The sequence below is a fragment of the Budorcas taxicolor genome, chromosome 5 (genome assembly GCF_023091745.1).
Source record: "Budorcas taxicolor isolate Tak-1 chromosome 5, Takin1.1, whole genome shotgun sequence".
NCBI classification, from domain to species: Eukaryota; Metazoa; Chordata; class Mammalia; order Artiodactyla; family Bovidae; genus Budorcas; species Budorcas taxicolor.
This window is the reverse complement of record NC_068914.1, coordinates 21,489,391-21,496,405: the sequence shown is the minus strand read 5'-3', so window position 1 is coordinate 21,496,405 and position 7,015 is coordinate 21,489,391.

Below are 7,015 nucleotides of genomic sequence, written 5' to 3'. Positions count from 1 at the left end.
GAAAAGACATCAGTAATACATACATGAAACAAAATTGGGAGTAAATGTTTTCTCAGATCATTCCATCTCAGTACATTAATGTGAATACTTCTCAATACATTTGGAGTTCTTTCCTGTACATCATGCTTGTCAGCTCCACTCAGCAGACTGATGGGGTGCAGACCGTGGAAATACCTGCTTATTTTCTTCTCTTTCTGTATTTTGCCATGTAGGCCTCTGCTCTGAAATAAGAAGGTATTGGATCTGCTGTTGTAAACAAAGCCATTCAGCCTTTGAGCATCTTAAGGCGAGGTTTGAATTCATGTTTGCAAGTTTATTTGCAAAGTGCCCTGAGCAAGCAGGAAGAAGAGAGACTTTGAAGTCAGGAGCAACCAGGCTTCAAATCCAGGCTCCTTTCCTTTCTTGCTGTGTAACTTTGGGCTTGTTAACTTAACCTTTCTCAGCCTTAGTTTCCTTATCTACTAAGAGGCAATAATTATTACTTCTACACTGTGGCATGATCAGAGCCATTTTCTGAACTGGAACCATAGGTCTGGCACTGTGATAAGTGCTTTATATACATTGTTTCATTTAACTCTGGAAACAGGTCACAGCTAGTTTACCAGTGAGGAACTGAGGGTGGGATCACATGCTGTTATGTCCTTCCCCTTTTCCCAGAGCTGGTCCCTCACAACAGTGTCTAGTACCAACTCGAAGGAGCCTCTGGATAGGGATGAAAGAGGTCTTTCGATTTATGTTGCTGGGGTGCAATTTTCTTTGTTCTGTTGTCTCTCTCAGCTGGATAAATTAGGGAACAAGTTCCCAGGGAGTTGATAGGCAAAGCTGCCCAGGCTCTGGTGAGGATGTGTTTGAGACTAGCTGAGGCCTTCTCTAACAAGCTAGCAGCTCCTTTGAGATTCTCTTATATGGGCTTTTTTCCCCTGATGCCTTTAACCGTTCATTATTGGTTTCAAAAATATAACTTCCCAGCCTGTGTTACATTCCTCCTTCCAACTCCAGTCCACTCCAGCTGTTTTTTTGTTTTTTAATTTATTTGACTGCAGCGGGTCTTAGTTGCAGCACGCAAACTCTTGGCTGCAGCATGTGAGATCTAGTTCCCTGGCTGGGGTTGAACCCAGGCCCCTTGCATTGGGAATGCAGAGTCTTAGCCACCGAACCACCAGAGAAGTCCCTGCCCCAGCTTTCTAAATGTATGTATCAACTGCATGATATGTGTCTTGACCCCGGATGTGAGATGACCTATCTCTGGGAAGGAAAAATCTGATTTGGAGGACCCTCTTTCCTGCATCTTCTGGACTTGCTAAGTCTGTCTGGCCACCATCATTGCCTCTTCTTAGACAATGATCTGAACCACCAATCTCCCCAATGGATCCCCTCAGCGGGCAGAATAAAGGCACACTCCCTAGCTTAGGAGTCCTAGCAAAGGCCCGTCAAAATTTGGCCCTGACATCTTTATTACCTTCTTTCAAAGTACTCCCCAACATGATGCTGGAAGAGTTCATCTGACTTAACAACATCTCCCACAGAACAGACTTAGCAGTTTCTCAGACGCTGGCACTCTTGGCTCTCCTTAATGGCTGATTTGGAATATACACACCCAGCAACATGCATGTACACATACATACACACACACTACCCCACACACACAGATTTGAGGATGAAGGAAAATTCAATTCATGTTCTTCCTTTTCTGTCCCATGTTCAAGAAATACTCCAGAAAAGCCAACAAGAATATCCGGTATTATATATCAGGGAAGCCAAGAATGGAAACACCAAGAATCCTATTATACAGCAAGACAAAGTGAAGATTTCTTTTTAGTTAAATTATGTTGACTTGCTTATCAAATAGACAATGTATTCTTATAGATCAAAATCATAGTGGTTCCCGCCCTTCCCTGGCATCCTGCCACCAACATCACCTTCCTGGACCACCAGCTATCAGTTTCTCGTTTTTTCTTTCGGCACCTTCTTTATGCACACACAAGAATATACATACTTTTAAAACAATGTTAGCATCCTATACAAACTGTTCTGAACCTTCTTTTGCTATTGAAAAGAACATTGTGAACATCTTTCCATAAAAAGCTTTCTCATTAAAAATGGCCTCTGCTAACTCAAATACCATCTGCAGGTAGAGCTCAGTGCCTCAGAATGAATGGACCCAAATTTATTTAACCAAATCATTGTTGACGATCATTCAAGTTTTCCAATCTTTTCAGTTTACCAAAAAAAAAAAAAAAGTGCTTAAAAGAAAATCTTGTGTGTGTGTATACAAATATATATGACATTTTCTAAAGCAAGAAGCTTAATCTCTGTTACCCATTTTCATGTACAATTGGGAGAAAGGGGTCAGCCCTTTGAGCACCTAACAAGAATTCGCTACAAGAAATCAAACACTTCTAAAAGCATAGTCAAACCTCAATAAAGCTGAAAAATAAATAAAATAAAAAGGTATAGTCTACACAAATAACCTAGAAAGAAAAGGGAAGCCTCCACTCTGGTAATCTATTTCATTTCCAGGGGAAAGGGAGGATCAGAAGTAAAAGCACTCATTTACCTTTTGACATCTCAAGTGAGTTAATTTCCGTTTCCCTTCTCTTCTTCCTGTTTCCCCTCCCTGCTGCTTAGCTCCACATTCTACCCAGTAGCTACTGGGCTTCCTGGGATTTTTATTAACAATTGAAGATGCTCCAGGAATCATTTCTGTGACCTCAGCCAATGGCCTCTGGGCGTAGTGCTCACTGCCTCTGGCTCATAAAAAAGACAGCAAAGGCTGATGTTACAAACAATGCAGGTCTGGAACTTTCCCTGAAGAATGGCAATGATTATTCGTAAGGCAAGGGAGTGATGGAAGGTCCACAAGACCCACTCTCAGTTCCTGCTTCTGTTTTCAGGGGTGAGATGTATGACTTGATGAATTTTTTCAGTACCTATATTAATATCATGCCACAGTCCCAACTCCTTTGCAAGACTGACTTGAGGGTGCATCCATTGCAGAAACAAATTTATTTCTTTTTTTTAATATAAATTTATTTATTTTAATTGGAGGTTAATTACTTTACAAAAATTTATTTCTTAAATGCAAGCAAAGAGGCACAGAGACACTCTTTATCTATTGCTTTTCCTGTTCCTGTTTTTGCCATGAAAATTAGCTAATATATGATTCAAATCTACTTGTAACAATTTGATTTTGCCTTACATTCATCCAGCCTTGAAAAATGACCAGAGCTCAGGCAGATTGATGCTTCCTGGCCACTCGTTTCTAACATGTATTAATACACCAGCACCACCAGCACCAACTTTGAGTAAATTATTCTTTGTTTTTACCCCCAGCGCTTTTTAAACTTCATTAAAACAGAAACCCCTAAACATTTTTCCTGATTGTCTCTATGAAACACCCAGACTGCTGACAACTAGGCTGTATCTTCATATTTTCAATTTTTTAATTTTTTGGCCACACCACACATCACATGGGATCCTAGTTCCCCAACCAGGGAGCCAACCTGTGCCCCCTTCTTTAGAAGCACAGGGTCTTAATCACCGGACCATCAGGGAAGTCCCCGTATTTCAATATCTTAGCTGCTCTTTTTTATTATCTATTACTATTACAACAGCATTCCCATTGAGGGGAATGTTGGGCTACTGAGGGACTAGGAGAGATTTTCATTGGTCAAAAACCAAAATTCAATTGAGTAAACTTGAAGATCTAATTGGCTTTCTTCAATAATTCTTGAATCAGGCAGCGACCCAATCAGTAAATAGAGAAGCTCTGAGGCAGAATGAGGGTGAGGCAAGAAGGTATTAGCAAAAGAAAGGATTCTTTTAGGCCAGGCTGATGTCTTTGGGCGAAAGGGAACGGTAGGGGTCTTTGTCACAAAGGCTTCCTCAATAGGGCTGAGAAGGAAATTTCAGATTGACTGTTTAAACAGTCACTTTTCTAGTAGGTGTTGAAACTGCAACTAAATCTTGGTATTTTTGGGGACAAATGATTTCATTTGGGGTCTCTTTTTTTAAACACATTTTTTTAAGGTAATAGTCTCTCTCCCTTTTTAAAAATATGAATTTGATAATATATTTGGTTTCACAAGGTTTTATTTGCAGCACATGGGCTCTTCGATCTTTGCAGCATGCAGGATCTTTAGTTGAGACACGTGGAATCTACTTCCCTGAGGAGGGAGTGAACCTGGACCCCTAGCACTGGGTGGGGGGGGGGGGGGGGGGCGCGCAAAGTCTTAGCCGCTGGGCCACCAGGGAAGTCCCTTGACACATCTTTCTGCTAAAGCCCACCACGCAGCTACATCATTTCCAATTATGACTCTTCTGCAATGTCACAAGTTCTAGTGGGCATTATATTTGAAAAAAAAAAAAAAAAGTATCAAAATGTTTATATCTGTTCTAAAAAGTAGGTTTTATTATTCAGGTATGGTAAGGACAACAGAGATTATCATTGAAAAGATAATTTGTTATTCACAATATTGACTGAAAAAAAACAATGCACTGGCTGAGAGTTGTGAGTTAAGTTTTTACTGGGGGCAATAGCTCAGGAGAGAGTTCTCAGGAATTGCTCCAAAGTGGTTGGGGGAAGGTCAGTACTTTATTTGATTTTAGTGAAGGGAGATAAGTACAGACAAACACACATATAAACAGAAGGTTGCTGCTAGTCATGAGGAGGGGATGTCTCTGTTAATTATTTTAGTGCTTTTCTAAATATGAGAAGATTCAAAAAATTGGACTCATAAAATCTCCTGAAAGTATTTAACTATCCAAAACCTGTTCTGCCAGTTTATCCAGAGCACAGAGTGCCTCATGCCTGATCTCCACCCTGAACTTCTTTCAGGTCAGTGACTGAAGTAGCCCAACCTAATCCTTATCACAGCAGATGTTGTTGTTAAGTCACTAAGTCGTGTCCAACTCTTTGTGACCCCATGGATGGTAGCCCATCATGCTCCTCTGTCCATGGAATTCTCGAGGCAAGAATACTGGAGTGGGTTGCCATTTCCTTCGCCAGGGGATTTTCCCAACCCAGGGATCAAACCCACGTGTCCTGCGTTTCATACATTGGCAGGCGGCTTCTTTACCACTGAGCTACCAGGGAAGCCCACAGAGGCAGATGGCAAGTGACAATTTTTAGCTGGCAACAGTTACCAAAGGGAGGGGTCATGCCAAGCCATGGGTCTGTCCAGAAGTAGACGAAGCAAAGGGGAAAGGTGGGCAAGAGGCTCCATTTTAGTTTCTGTGAGGAGCTGGGAAGACAGGGCAAATAGGTTTAGGATTGGCTAGTTTGAATGATTTCAGCAGGCTGTTGGGTACTTAAGGTTTATTCCTAGTTGCCTGGTATCTGGCCCTGGAGTGATCAAGACAGAGTAATAGTGGCCCACAGGCGGTGGAGGTACGGCCTCAGGATTGGTTCACTTGCATATAAAGGTATGCTTGCAGCTGAGATGTTCAATGTCTCCAGGAACTGGTTGCCCTGGGAGGGACAGTCTCTCCAGAGTTAGTAAGACCCCAGATGTCAAAGCACCAAAAATATAGAAAATGAAAGGGCATGATTAATAGAGTAGCAGCAAGTATCTCAGCAAGAAACTGAAAGCACACTCAACTTAGGGCAATCCTATATGGGCTTAGTAAGAAAAGACTATTTTCGAAGGTTATGGAGAGGGTACAGAAAACTCACAAGGGACAGGAAAGTGGTGAAAACAAGGAATGTCCCTTGCCATCTAGTTCTGCAAGGATTACTGTCACTGACCAACAGTACACCCTAAAAGGAATTCAGGACTAAGAAAAAGTTGAGGCATTCTATGCTTCAGGGAAACAGGCCCTGAGATAGTAATATGAACCCAGATTCTTGCATCTTCCCACACTTAGAAAAGCACAAAAATAATTAACTGAGATACCTGCTCCCTGTGACCAGCAGCAAATGTCTACTGAGATGTGTGCTGGGCCGCACCTACTCCTTAGTCAATATCACATTATATACTCACCTCTCCCCTTACATCCTCAGAGCAGTTCCTCAGAGCTCTCTGAAAGGCTGTCTCCCAGGTTGTAGTCCTTACTGAGTCCCCAGATAAAACTGAAACTTAGTTTTCTCATTGTGCCTTTTATGAGGAGAGGGAGTGGACACCAGAACTCAGAAGGGAGTTCTGAGGAAAGGACTGTCCCTGAGGAGTCCACAGCGATCCTGAAGGCAGAGAGCTGAACCTGCTCGCTCTTCTGCCTCCCTCCACACCCTGAGTGGGCCTCCCCATGGTCCAAATGCCTCTAGTCAGTCTCTGTACCTAGAAACGGGGCAAAGAGTGGGTCCAAAGGGGCAAAAGGAGATAGCAGGACTCTGATTTACATAAAACTTGGAAAACAGAGAAAATAAAAATACTTATACCTAATCAAGCACCTGACACACCAACTTTATCACAATGGTCTATTTCCTTCCTGTTCTATTTGTATATAGTTTAGTACATAACTGTATTTAAAATTAAATCATTGCACTTCCCTAACGGTCCAGTGGCAAGAATCTACTTGCTAACGCTGGAGGACACAGGTTCAATGTGCCACAACGACTAAAGCCTGAACGCCCTAGAACCTGTGCTCCACAACATGAGAAGCCACCGCGATGAGAAGTCCGCACACTGCAGCCAGAGGGTAGCCTCTACTCTCGGCAACTAGCTCGTGTGCAGCATCAAAGACCCACATGATGTACTCTGCATATAACTTAAATAAGCAGGGTGACAATACACATCCTTGAGGTATTCCTTCCCCAATTTGGAACGAATCCATTGTTCCATGTCCGGTTCTAACTGTTGCTTCTTGACCTGCATACAGATTTCTCAGGAGGCAGGTCAGGAGGCAGGTCAGGTGGTCTGGTATTCGGGTCTCTTTTAAGAATTTTCCACAGCTCGTTGTAATCTACACAGTTAAAGGCTTTGGCGTAGTCAGTAAAGCAGAAGTAGATGTTTTTCTGGAACTCTTTTGCTTTTTCAACGATCCAACGGATGCTGGCAATTTGATCTTTTGTTCCTCT